This window comes from Vicugna pacos, chromosome 12 (genome assembly GCF_048564905.1).
Source record: "Vicugna pacos chromosome 12, VicPac4, whole genome shotgun sequence".
NCBI lineage: Eukaryota > Metazoa > Chordata > Mammalia > Artiodactyla > Camelidae > Vicugna > Vicugna pacos.
The window spans coordinates 8,680,235-8,694,697 of record NC_132998.1 but is presented as its reverse complement, the minus strand read 5'-3'; the positions used below and the strand labels follow the sequence as shown (position 1 = coordinate 8,694,697).

The 14,463-nt window shown below is 40.4% G+C and overlaps 1 long non-coding RNA gene across 1 annotated transcript in view; it reads left to right on the top strand.

Annotated features, from left to right (window-relative positions):
* LOC107034931 (uncharacterized) overlaps window positions 1-14,463 on the top strand; it is a 180,380-nt gene that overhangs the window by 52,515 nt on the left and 113,402 nt on the right. The window contains exon 4 of the long non-coding RNA XR_012078298.1: window positions 7,775-7,983. This is a non-coding gene — a long non-coding RNA (uncharacterized lncRNA). The remainder of the gene's footprint in view (window positions 1-7,774; window positions 7,984-14,463) is intronic.

Genomic DNA, 14,463 nt, shown 5'->3' with positions numbered 1-14,463 from the left:
CTCACTGTGGTTTTCATTTGCAGTTCTCTGATGATTAGCTATGTTGAGCGTCTTCTCGTGTGCCTATTTAGGCTCTGAATTCTGGACTATTGATTTCATCTTTAAACTCCTCTGATTCAGTTTTTCAACATTTCCCCTCCTTCAAGTTGTCCCTACATATACCCTCCATGGAGTATGCAGTTCATGTCCCTACATGTAAGAGCCTAGTGTGCCTTCCATCTGAGCTTAGTAGAATGATTAGGGAAAGGTTTCAAGAGCCCGAGGATCTCATTCAGAGCAAATGTCAGAAACGTAAGGGAGTTAGGAGAAAGCAGGCCAGGGATTCATTCATTCATTAAACATTTATAGAGCACCTAGATGAACTAGACACATCCAGCTTGGTGGGCGTGTGACCTGTGCAGTCACAGAGGGTCCTTTGCTCAGAAGGGCCCTGTGCTTGGTTTAATGCTTTGCTGTCACCATCTTGAAGTTCTTAATTTTGTGGTTGAACATGTGATTTTTTAAAGTGAAGTCCGACGGGACAGTGGAGCGTGAGCAGAGGAGATACACACAGCGTACGTATCTTCCGTATTCTTTGTTGCCCATTCCCATATAGCACAGGTGATACCCAGGAGCACAGGATTCCAGTGGACCCATGATGGGCAGGAGTTCAGTGAGACGCAAAGCTAGTATGAGATTATTGTGGTACATCTAGGACTAAGTATGCAGGAGTGCTGACAGCCCCAAGAGACCACACTTTCCATTCAAACCAGAACTTGCTTCAAACACAGAGAGAAGACATTGGTGTTCTAAGAAACATGGATGATCAAGGAAACTCGTCGTATCCTTTCTTAGTTTTGTTGCATTGAAAATGATGATTCAGAAGGGGAAAGATAGTTCATTTTCCTTTCAGCTATTTTGTACTCATCAGTACGCTGAAGGTAGACAGCGTTGGTAGACTGTGTATATATAAAGGAGAGAATTTAGATAATTGAGTTAGTTGTATGCAGCATATCTGCTGTTCTTTAAGAATATACACATGCATGTGCAAGCTACAAAATAGAAACTGTAATTCCGATGTTTCTACACATGTGTTAAATGCACTCTTATTTGCATTTAGATCTGGAAACACAATATAAAGATGAATGGTAAAACTTCATCCTGACAAATTACAGTTTAAATTTGTCTTAGAACAATCTTAAGTAGCAAATAAAAATACCACAGCACATGGAGAGAGAGAAGAGGGAGGTAAACACTTTATGTTTAAATACTCTTAGTAGTACTTCTATCCTGCTTTCTGAACGAGGACCCCCACTTGTCACATTGCATGGGTCCCACAAATTATGTAGCTAGACCTGGGGCCAGGCACTATGCTAGGAAACAGGAATAGAATGATGGACGAGTAAGACATAGACTCTGCCTTCATGGAGTATACAGTTCAGAGGGCTAGTTCATAATAATGATTGTTGTAAGAGGTATAAAGAAAGGTACAAGGTGTTACGAGAACATATAAATGGAAGAACCTGCTGTGTGGGCATCTTTGATTGTCTGCCCAACAGCCCTTCTCCTTTGCTAATGAAATTTGCTTCCTTTAGAAACAAAAATCTCCAGATACCCCCTCCCACTGGCTTCCCTAGCATATAGGTGTATGGGCATGTGGTTAAATCCTGTCCAGTGATATCTGAGTGAAAGTCTGTTGCACAGGACACTTTGGGGAAAGATTTTGCTCCCTGATAAAGAGAGAAACACGTAAGGAGAAAACTCTCCCCTTCTTTCTTACTTTAGATATTGTTGTGTGAGCACGTGATGCTTGGAGCTGTGGTAGCCATCTTGTGACCATGAGGGGAAAGTCAAGAAAGTGGCAGAAAACTCACGTAGGACTCTAACATAACTTTGAACTTCTGTGTCATCCAGAGCTGTATGCCATAGAACACTTGTTAGGTGAGGAAAAATACATTCTCGTTGTTAAAGACACTTTCAGTCGGGTGTTCTGTTGCTTACAGCCTAAGACTTCGTAGCTGATGCTTTGATCTAGACTGAGTAATCAGGGAGATTTCTTCTGAGGAAGTGACATTTCATATACACCAAAAGGCTAATTAGGAACCAAGTTTTTGAAGATTTGAGAGGAAATGAGTTCCAGACATACAGAATAAGCATATGTGAAGGTCCTGAATCAGGAAGGTCCATGGATTGTTTGAGGAGCTAAGATTCCGAAGTGGCTGTGCTGAAGACCAGAGGAGGTGTTCGGCATCCCGGGCGTCAGGCTGTAGGATACACCAGTGGATGGATGGCTTGACCCTGGTCTTTCTAGAGGGTAGTGATCAGCTTGTTGCTACTACTCTGTAAACTGTCCACGAAGTCCCAGGCCCCAGCACTCAGCGCTCTCCCACAGCTGACTGAGGGCACAAGTTTTCATTTTCATTCATGATCCTGCTTGTGAGAAGTGGGTGCTCTGTCTGCATATAGCTACTGTGATCAGTGACACAGGGGTTATCAGAATTTTACCAAAGTGTAAACCTTTTAGTACATCACCCTCCTTGTCCCGATAAATCAGCAAAACGATATGGAGGCAGCCGAGAACACAGAGTAAAATCTGTGGCAATGTGCCTCAGCAGATATCCTTAAAAACATTTTTTTTAAAGACTTGGATGATTCCCCAAATGATAAAAATGATTAGAAGGGCAAAGTCATCAGGAGCATTTGTATAATTGCAGTGTTGATGGTTAGAATCCAATCAGCCTCCTAACCAAGGCCCAGTGGGGGGGGGGGGCGCTGATTCCTGCAGTCATGATGCCCCAAGGAACAAGGCTGTCAGAGCCATCACCATCACCGTGTTTACCACCATGTCGTCAGGCCTTGCGCTCAGTGCCAGGAGGCAGGGAGAGCTGTGTTTACAAAATAGACCCTCATCTCAAAGGCCCGTTTAAGCTGCAGTTGTGCCGTGGTAAAGACTTTCTGTAATTTGTGGGAAGGAGGAGATGGAACCCTGGACCCTGTGGTAGAAGCAAAAAGAAAACCAAGGTGAAGAGAGGAAATAGCATTTAAATTAATTATGTTCTTAAAAAATGCATATGGCACCTGCCAGCATTCTAGAAACGTGATCTCATGAACCCTAATAGCCCTATTGGCCCCACAGCTGAGGAGAGGAAATGGGAGGGGCGGGGTGCCTAAGTGGCTTGTCCACAGCAGGAATGATCTAGAGCCCTCAGGGAAATAAAACCAGCCTTGTTGATTTAAAGGTTCTCATTCACCTTTTCTTCTAGTTTTTAAATCTTGGCTCAGACTGGGCACGAAGTAGAAGCAGGCACTGGGGCACAGAGTGGCTGTGGGCCTGGTGATATTCAAGTGGGAAAACCCAGCATGATGTAGTCACCTAATTAAAAAAAAAAGATGATTTCTGAGTCTACGTTAAGTGTATCTCACTGGAGCTAGACAGGCATGAGCAGTCTCTGTGTCTATTTGTGCCTTCATTGATTTGACAAATATTGGTTGAGTGTCTTACCACTTACCATTTGCGCCTGGCACAGCGCGAGGCACCAGGGATAGAGCGCGGGGGGTGGGGGGTGACTCAGCCGGCAAGGCTCCGCTCTCACGGAGCTCACCTCCTCCAGGGAGAGACACAGGCAATAAACAAGTCAAAAAGAAATGAAGACGAGAGCCACAGAGAGGGGGCCTGCTGTAGGAAGCAGAGCAAGAGAAAGGCAAAGGATGTGAATCCGGAGGGTGGGATTCCTTCGGAGAAGGTAGCCAGGGAAGAACTCTTTCAAACGTGCAGTAGGCGTGGAGAGCTGGGAGAAAACCGGGGATGGATTCTTGGTGAGGTCTGCAAGCGCAAAGGCCTGAGACACATAGGGGCAGGACCGGCAAAAAGAAACCGTGTGACTGGATTGTCAAGAGAAAGAGGGCAAGTGGTAGAAAAAGCAGTTGGAGAACCAGTCATTTATTCAAAAAAGAAAAAGAGACTGAATATGCCACGCCAGTCAATCTAGGAGCTGCTTCAGTGGAAAGCTCTATGCCTTCTTTCTCTGGTTGGCTCTTTTGCAAGATTCCCCAGAAATATAAAATTGCAGAGAGAATACGCCCTGCCCTGCGGGCCTCAGTCTCTTGTTTCTCTCTTGCTTGTTCTGCAGTGAGGCGCTTAATGACCTTATTTTGCCTTAATGTACTTTCATAGAAAAAAACCCCAGGACATGATTCCAGGCCCATTTTTAAGGCAGTTTATGAAATAGGAATGAATATGAGCACAGTTTGTTCCAGTGAGTCTCCAATAATCAAATGCGCCCTTGCTTGGCAGATTTTTGGCTTCCACAAAGGGATTCTAATTGCGAGGGGTTTTTGCAAAATCAGCATTTAGTATTCTGAGACACTCATTCAGCAAATACTTTGTTAGTATAATCGGCTTCGATGTATAAAGTAATTTGAAGAGTGATTCTGAAGAGAGTCTCTGACCAATCCCTGCGTGAACCCTGGTAAATGACACTGCAGAAGGTCTCCATCCAAATGGGATCAGGATAGATTTGTGCATTTATAGATTTGTGGGTTTAGCCGCTGTGTATAAATCCAAACCACTTAACTTAAATCCTGGATCAAAGAAGATGTAGCTATGTATATATGACTTCTCTTTTTCTGCTCTGGCCAAAACTCTGATCACGACTGAGCCTGAGAAATCGCAAAAAGACTTACAAATCAAGAATTATTTTCTTCTTGTTTTTCTTCCCTTTTGGTGTAGGTTTTATGCTCACTGGGGCCTGCGGGTGTAGCCTAGCATAGCCGAGCCTGGCTGCCTAGAAAGGTTTAGTAGGAGGAATGGGGGAAAATTAGCAGTGGCGAGCGAGCGGTTAGCATACTTGATGCACAGATATCAATGTACACGTTATTATTATTTTTTCAGTGTGACTTGAAAACCAATTATGCCTGTCCTGATGGGATTACAGGTGTGAGGAGGGCCGCGTAATTTCATTATAGGGCAAATTTGCTGACTTCCATCTCCTGTTACTGTCAATGCCTTGAGTAGATCGAGGCTTTATCTTACTCACTGTTTAGCCCAGCATCATAGTAGGTGCTCATTAAATATTTGTTGCCTGAATGAAATATTAATAAAAATGGGAACTACAGTGAATTAGTTACAGTTAAGACAGTTTTCTCTTTGTGTGGGAGAAACCAATTTTTAAAGTTTCCAATATATTCTCTTATAGTACTTAATTTTCTTTTTATTAAAGATGATTTTATGTACATATGCTAATTTTACAGATGTATAAGTGTGATGATACTGTAAAATTGTTTTCTTCATTCAGTTATTTTTTTCCTCCGTTCACCTAGCTTCCTTCTTCCACCACCCTCCAGCCCTCCAGTCCTCTGCTTCCACCTCCAAATCATATTGCTAACCTAACAATGTGTGTAATTAAGACCAGGAATGTAGGAGGAAATATTCTTTGTTCTTATCCCAGCACCACCACTTTTAAGCTGCATGACCTTGGAAAGTTTCATAAATTTCCTTATCTGTAAAATCAAGATCATAAAACCTACATCAAAGAGTTATGAGAACTAAGTGAACTAATATGTGTAGAGCTCTTAGAAGAGTGTCTGTCACTTGCTTCTAAACATACACAGTGGTCCGCCCTCATCCACAGGGGTTATGTTCCAAGACTCCAGTGGATGCCTGAAACTGTAGATAGTACTGAACTTTATATATACTATGTTTTTCCTATATATACATACCTATAATAAAGAATTTTATCAACTAGATGCAGTAAGAGATTAACAACATAACTAATAGCAAAATAAAACAATTATAACAATACACTGTTATAAAATTAAGTGAATGTGGTCTCTCTCTCTCTCAAAATATTTTACAAATTTTAACTAAACCTTTACTATGCACTGTGGCTGAACTTTTGCAGTTTGAAGTGCGACAGCAAAACCAGCATGAATTTCTTATTCCTTCTTCACAATTTCACAGATAGAAGATCGGCACGTGATTTTTTCTGTCTTTCCTTAATTCAAGAACTTTCTCCTTCTCATCTAAAGGAAGCATTTTACCGCTTCTCTTTGGCAGATCTGAGCTGCCAGCATCACTGCTCTTGCCTTTTGGGGCCATTATTAAGTAAAATAAACGTTATTAAGCGTAAGCACTGGGATCCCATGACAGTCGATCTGATTACGGAGATGGCTTCTAAGTGACTAATGAGCAGGACGTGCTGGACAAAGAGATGATTCATGTCCAGGGTGGGAAGGAGCAGGACGGCATGAGATTTCATCAGGCTACTCGGGTCAGCTTGTAAATGAATTGTTTATTTCTGGGATTTTCCATTTAATACTTTGGACCACAGTTGACCATGGTATCTGAAAATGTGGAAATTGAAGCCTCAGAAAAGGGAGGGACTACCGTATGTGGACTGGCCATGGACAGAAGGCTCCAGTTCCTCACCACTTGTGCCTCTCTCAAGGGTCGCTCACCCTGAGGCATCCAGCCTCCTCCAGAGTGCAAGATCCCAGAGAAAGAGAGGAGGAAGTTGCAGTGCCTTTTATGATCCAGTCTCCAGGCTCTGTAACGTTACAATGTAAAAATGTTTATATTGATTTTTAGATGACTACATTTAAAATAGCTTCAGATTTTCCAGGCTTGGTTAAAAGGTAACCATTTTTGTGTATATGTATTCATCAAGAGTTCTTACAAGATTTGTTTTATTTTTTGGAAAAAAATACTGAAGTATAGTCAGTTACAGTGTATCAATTTCTGGTATATAACGTTTCAATCATACATATACATACATATATTCATTTTCATATTCTTCCTCATTGTAGGTTACTACAAGGTATTGAGTATAGTTCCCTGTACTATACAAAAGAAATCTGTTTTTTATCTATTTTATAAATAGTAACTAATATCTGCAAATCCCAAACTCCCAATTTATCCCTTTCCACCTCCCTTCCCCCATCCCGGTAATCATAAGTTTGTTTACTATGTCTATGATTCTGTTTCTGTTTTGTAGGTAAGTTTCACTAGTGTCTTCTTTTTTCTTTTTGAAAAAAAATAGCTCTTTAATCTACCTGCAATTTAATACTATGTATGATATCAGGGTCTAATTTGATCTCTCCTCAGTGACTAGACACTTAAATAGCCAAAATTAATTTTATAATCAGCTCTTTATTCTGAACTGAATTTGTATATTTATCACTAATAGCTACACCTGTATATGACCGCAAGCTCAGGGGCTTAATATTACAAAAAAATTATTTTCTTTTGGCTAATTTGTCCAATGTGGATGTTTCTGAGTGGAAACCCTCCTGAGTTACCTCTTCTAACCAGTAATTTGGGGACCCTGCCTCCTACCTATGGCCTCCCTATCTTCAACATGAGGTTTCTAAGCCTGCCTGGGTAGTCATCACTATTCCAGTCAGCCAGAAGTGGAAATGTGCGCAGGGAGTCAGGCATGTAAGATTTTTATGGATCACGCTTGGAGGTGGTACACAGTATTTCCATGCTCATTTTATAAGCCTGAGCTCATAAATGCATGGCCACCCCCTACTACCAGGGAGGATGGGAAATAAATTCTAGCTGGTGCCACGAATCTGTTTGTCATTTTCTGTGCTGATACTGTATTGTTTTGATCATATAAAGTTTAAATCCATTTTTTTAATTCTGAAATCAAAATGAAATAACCATAACAAAACTCTGTTGAGATTTTAATTGAAAATGTATTCAACTTAATGTTATTTGTACAAGTGATGATTTTCATATGCTTTTGTCTTTCCAACCAAGAACATGTGTTTTTTACTTTTTTTTTTTTTTTAGGTATTATTCTATGTGCTTCCTGAAGATTAGATTATGAAAGAGATTGGAAAGAAGAGGAAAGTTTCATGGCTGAGGCTTTTTTTTTTTAAGTGAGATATAATTTACTTATTGTGAAATGGACAGATCTTAAACCCCTATCAAGATACGGAACATGGCCATCACTTCAGAAGGTTCCCTTGCACCTCTGCCAATGAGTCCTCCCCGCAAAGGTAAGAATTGTTTTGATTTTCAGCGTATAGAGTTAGTGGTGCTTATTCTTGAACTTTATGTAAGTGGAATGATACAGTATGTACTTTTTGTGGCGTAAGGCTTCCTCTCTTCCGTGTGGAGAGACATCTGTGTTGCTCCACTTATTGGTTTGTCCTTTCTGTTGCTGAGCAGTGTCTCACTGTGTGGAGGCACCACAGTTGTTTATCCTTACACGTGTTGAATGACATATGGGTTGTTTCAGTTTGTTGCTCTCCTGTTTAAAGCTCTCCTGTTTAAAAGTTGCTCTCCTGTGGACATTCATGTGTAGGTTTCCGGGTGGTCCCATGTTTTTATTTCTCTTGAGAAAATACTTAGGAATTCCTGGGTCATAAGGTAGGCATCTACTTAACTTTATAAGAAACTGGCAAACAATTTCCCAAAGTGTTTGTGCCATTTAACACTCCCACCGGCAGTGTCTTCTCCCCGTTAACACCTGTTGCAGGTTACATCTTTACAGTCTTTTTTAACTGTAGTCACTTGAGTGGGTGTACAGTATCTCACATACCAACTTTACTGCAGTATAATTTATGTACAGTAAAGCACACACATTTTCAGGTGAAATCTGACAGTATATCCATGCATATAACTACCACCAAATTGAAATATAAAGAACACCCAACACCCCAAAATACAAAACATCCCTATTACCCTTCGTATCCTTTTCATTCAATCCCCGCTTCTCATCCCCACCTCAGTGGGGGGTGTCTCATCTGCTTTTAATCATGTAGATTTGTCCTTCTAACAGTTTAACTTGAAAGGACATAAAGTACGTACTCTTTTGTGTCTGATTTCTTTCACTTAGCATAATGATTGTGAGATTTATGTATATTATTGTACACAGTAGTAACGTGTTCCTTTTTATTGGTAAGTAGTGTTCTATTGTATAAATATACCGCAGTTCACCTATTGGTGAATATCTGGGTTGTTTCTAGTTTCTGGCTATTTTGAATAAAGCTGCTATGAACATTTATGTATAAGTCTTTGTATGAACATATGCTTCCAATTTTCTTGAATGAATATCTAGAAGTGGAATTGCTGCATCACATAGTAAATGTATGTTAACTTTGCAAGGAAATGCCTAACTATTTTCCAAAGTGGTTATATAACCAGTCAGCGTTTTCATCATTAATGTATTAGAGTTACAATTGCTTTACACATTTGTCAGCACTTGGGGTTACCAGTCTTTTAAATTTTAACCACTGTAATTGGGTAGTCTCTTAGGTTCATTTTAATTTGCATTTCGTTGATGACTAATTATGTTAAGCACCTACTGATGTAATTATTTGACATTTGAATGTAACCTTTGGTGAGGGGTCTGTTCAGTTCGTCTGTCCATTTTTAAAAGATTGGGTCGCTACTTTTGTTATTATTGAGTCGTAAGGGTACTTTATATATTCTGAATATAAGATCTTTGTAGACACCTTGCAGATACTTACTTCCAGTCTGTGTGTTGTCTTTTCTTTTTCTTTGTAGTGTCCTTTGAAGAGCAGAACTTTCTTAACTTTGAGAAGTCTGTTTTTTTCTGTTTTTTTTTTTTATGGTTCAGACTTCTTGTGTCCTATATAAGAAATACATGTATGTTAGGTTTGCAGTGATCTTTTATTATGTTTTACAGTAGAAGCTTTTTAGTTTTAGCTTGTGCATGGGGTCTATTTTCCATCTCTGATTATTTTTGTGTACTGAATGTGAGTGTGTAGAGATTCAGTTTTTTTCCAGATGGGTATTGATTTGTTCCAAAATCATTTGTTGAAAAGATTTTTCTCCCTCCATTGAACAGCTTTTGTTGAAAATCAATTGACCATAAAATGTGGGTCATGTTGAACTCTTTATTCTGATCCTTTGATATGTGTGTTCATTGTTACGTCAATACCATACTATCTTGATTATTGTAGTTTTAAAGAAAGTCTTAAAATCAGATAGTGTGATTTTTTTCAACTTTGTTCTTCTTTTGTAGCATTGTTTTGGCTATTCTAAGTCCTTTGCATTTCTATATGAACTTTATGGTCAGCTCACTAATAAAGCTCACTTTAAAGACGATCGCTCATATGCAGAATCTAAAAGAAAAAACAACAAAAAAACATAAATACAAAACAGAAACAGACTCATGACATAGAATACAATCTTGTGGTAGCCAGGGGGACAGCGGGTGGGAAGGGACAGACTGGGATTTCAAAATGTAGAATAGATAAACAAGATTGTACTGTGTAGCACAGGGAAATATATACAGGATCTATTGGTGGCTCACAGTGAAAGAGAATGTGACAGTGAATGTATGTATGCTCATGTATAACTGAAAAATTGTGCTCTACACTGGAATTTGACACAACATTGTAAAATGACTGTAACTCAAAAAAAACGTAAATAATTGGTGTACTATATTGATTTTTGTCTGTTGAACCAATCTTACTTTCCTGGGATAAATTCTACTCGGTTATTGTTTTAAAATGTAGGTTTTATTATTATTCAGGGATGTTGAGGCCAAAAGATCAGGAAGCAGTTTCCACTGAAAAGATAGTTTATTACACACAGTTCCCTAGAAGAGGGGACACATTATGCCATGTGAGGTGGAAGGGGCATACGGAGGACTCACCATGGTCAGTCAGGAGATAGAGGGAGCGAGGGAAAATGGGGGCAAGTATCTGTATTGTGGTTTCCATGAGACGGAAAGGGGAAGCAGGTGTAGGGCTGGCCAGTTTGAATACTTTCAGCGGGCTCTGGGGCATAGGGACTGGCTCTGGTTGTCTGGTACCTGGCCCTGGACGTTTGGCTTAGGGGGATAGTGGCACAGACTGTGAGAACCCAGTGAGAGCCTGATGAAGGAGACGGCTGAGATGGGCTCTGAATTGGTGGGTTTGCTTAGGAAAGGAGCACGAGCAGATGAGTTGTTTATTGTCTCTAGCATTTGGCTGCCCTGGGAGGGACAGTCTCTCCAGAGTCAGCAGGGTCTCAGATTTCAAAGCATAAGGATAAAAAGACATGCTCAATACAGTCATGATATATAATTCTTCTGCTCTGTTGCTGGATTCAATTTGCTGGATTTGTGAAGGATTTTTCCAGCTAGACTCAGAGGGGGTATTGGTCTGTGGTTTTCGTCTCTTGTGATGCCTTTGATTTTGGTATCAGGGTAATTAATCCTGGCCTCATAAAAGGAGTTGTGAAGTGTTCACTCTCCTATTTTTTGGAAGAATTTGTGAAGTGTTCTTTACTTTAATTACCCTGTAGAAGTTTGGTAGAGTTCACCAGTGAATCCAGTTTGTCCTGGGCCTTCATATCTGGTGAGTTTAATCCCCTTACTTGTTAAAGGTCGATTCAGGCTTTCTCCTGGAGTTAGTTTTGATAGTTCATGTCTTTCTATGAATTTATCCTTTTTATTTAGGCTCTCTAATTTGTTGGCATAAAACTTATACATTTTGTTTTCTACAGTAGTTAAATAGCTTTTTATCAACACACCATTTCATAAAATGAAGCAAAACCACATGAAAGTCCATGTTAAAGTACCTGGGTGTCATCTCAAAATAAATTTGGGGAGACAGAAACAAAGGTAGTAAATGATCATAGTTGATCTGTTCTTTAAGGCATCATTTGGTTATCAGAAATCCCCTAACACTGGTGCAAGTGAAGAGGTCAGTTATTGTAAGAATGATAGTACATGAAAATGGAAATGCCGAGACTGGAGGCTATAAGGGTTAAGGTCTTGAAGATTAAGGAGCCAGAATTTATGAAAAGATTCCTTAAAGCTATGCTGTGTGCTTTGTCCCCCGCTTCCTTCAAAGGGCAGAGGTGTGTGAGTCTGATTCTCCCCCTCCAAGCCTAGGAAAGGTGAACAGGATTGACTGAGAGAGCAGATGGAGGACACGGAGCACTGGTGTCTGACCTGAGGTGCCAGAGAAGACTGAGAGGTGGTTGCTTTGGGGTTAGTCTGCCCACCCCAGACTTGCCAGGGCAAAGATGCACAGGTGCCTCCTGAGGCTCGTAGGTGGACCCTACGTATCAGAGAGGCCGTGTGATGTTGGATTAGGTTCTTTCAGTGGGGCCATTGGAGTGGGAGATGGAATTGCAGCAGATGGAGGCTGAAGAAGGACCACAGGGTACTTTGGCGCTGTGATAGAAATAATGTGTTATCCTGGTGAAGGATACATTCATCTGAGTTAGAAGAACTTCTCGAAGAGGTGTCTCACAATGGATTCTTCAAAGAACCCATACAGGTAATGCAAACATTTATCAGGCTTCCGTAGAAGGAAGTGATAAGTCAGTGATTTTTGACAGTGATAAGTCAGAACCTCCTTTTCTGTTGCCTCTCCTTCCTCTTACTGACCACTCTCCTGGCCCTTTAGGAACCAGAAAGTAGCAAGGGAGTAGAAGAGTGGAGAGAAGCGAAGAAAAGGCAACTATTACACCTTTCCCTGGGTAGAACTTCCTACCTAGAGGGAAGGAAATGTCAAGAACTGTAAGGGTCTGAGAGTTCACCCTATTTGCAAGTTAGCTTGCTATGTTTCATGGAGGCTGGTAGAAGACAGAAGTCTTCTGTGCCAGAGACAAAGAATAGTTTATTACTCACAGCCGTGGTATTTTTAAGCTGGTTCCCTGACTCTCAATTCCCACAATGCACAGAGGGCCAGATTACGCCTGCACACACAGTGGATTCTGCTGTGGGAGAGGAACCCTAAACTTGGGGAACACAAATGTTTTTTAACGGGCAGTAAACATGCCCGCCCTTTTCTCCAAAGAGAGGTGTTATCTTTCTCGTACTGGACAGCAAGCAGTCAGTTCTTTCCTCCTGAGGAAGACACGATCTCTGTCTAAGGCTGTCCACTATACAGAGATCCTTGAAAAATGGTCCAGAACACAGGAAAGTTAGCGCCTCTCTAGCAGATATGGAAAAACATGGGAGACCCCTGAAGAATCATCCTCCCATAAGAAATAGCTGTGACTTTGAGGGAAATTAGAAGCTTTGTCCCTTGCATGGAACGGGACTTTATAAATAACAAGATTTGAGACTATTCTTCACTATTTAAATGATCATAGGGTGTTATGTTTTATGAGCAAAAAAAAAAAAATTCAAATAGGGGTAAGGAAAAAACACTCCCACCCCAAATAAAATGTAAGGGGGAAGCAGGAGAAAAAGTTCAAGTTGCTTTGATTAATATGCCCATTTCACAAGAGCTTAATGAACAACCTTAAAGTCATGTAAGGTCTACTAATCTGCAGATAAAATACAGCCAAACCTTGTGTAAGCTGGAAAGGAGAATTACAATGTCAGAATTAGATAAATTCTACCTCTCCCTTTGAACTTTCTCTTCTCTGGTCTCTCATCTCTGATTTCTCAGTTTGTCTGTTTATTTTACTTTTTCTGGCTTTGTTTCTGCCTGGGTTTTCATGCTACGTCCTACTGCCACTTACCAGCAGCCATTCTGCCTCTTGGTTCAGATTCTCCAGAGAGGAAATCATATGGTTACTGTTCAGCTGATGGATTAACTTCTCTCAGTCGAGTGATTCAGTAATCGGGAGGCGCGGCTGGGGCCGGCATCTGGTGAGGTCCAGAGGCAATGATAAGGCCACAGCAGCGACAAACCTGGGTATGTTCTGCGAAAAGATAGCGGAGGGAGTGGCAAGCGCCCCCAAAGAAATTTCCAAATCCTGACTTAAATCTGTTCTGAATTCAGAAGACTTTCCAGGTATAACACGTACAATTATAAATAAAAAGTTTGACTTATTTGTTGGTAATGTCTATAAAATTACAAGGAAATGGCGATTGAATTCTGTAAATACCTGATACTGGTCCCAGGAGCTTGGTGAGTAGAGCTGGCTCAGGTCAAGCCCGTCCTATTCATAGGCAACCCGGAGCACACGTTCCACTGATGGGAGTTACGTCTCCCTGCTGGCAGAGAACAGACGACCTAAAGCAAGTGAGAGGACGTTTAGTCACCATCCCTAAAATGCACACCGAGGACATTTTTCAAGGTAGTTTTCCTGTTATGGATAAATCGTATGCTATTAGGCTGTTAATGTTATTTCTGCAATAATTTAAATGACCCTTTAAAATATAACAAACAGGCATTTTTTTTGTTCCTGAATAAGAACTGAAAATTTAGGGTAGTACTAAATCCTGTTTTTAGCAAAAGCAACTTTTTTTAGCATGACTGTTGGCTTAAGAAAGGCGGTGATTCCTTTTTTTTAAGTAACACAAAGCAAAGGTCCTTCTGAACTAGAACTAAAAGTAAAGAACAGACTAAGGGTGAAGTAAGAAAATGAGACAGGGTGTCAATTTTTCTGATTTTTTTTGTTAGTTTTTTTTTTTTAATTGAAGTATAATCGGTTGACAGTGTAGTGTTACTTTCTGGTGTAGAGCACACTGATTCAGTTGTACATTCATATACATATATATACTCCTTTTCATATTCCTTTTCATTATAGGCTGTTACCAGGTATTGAATATTGTT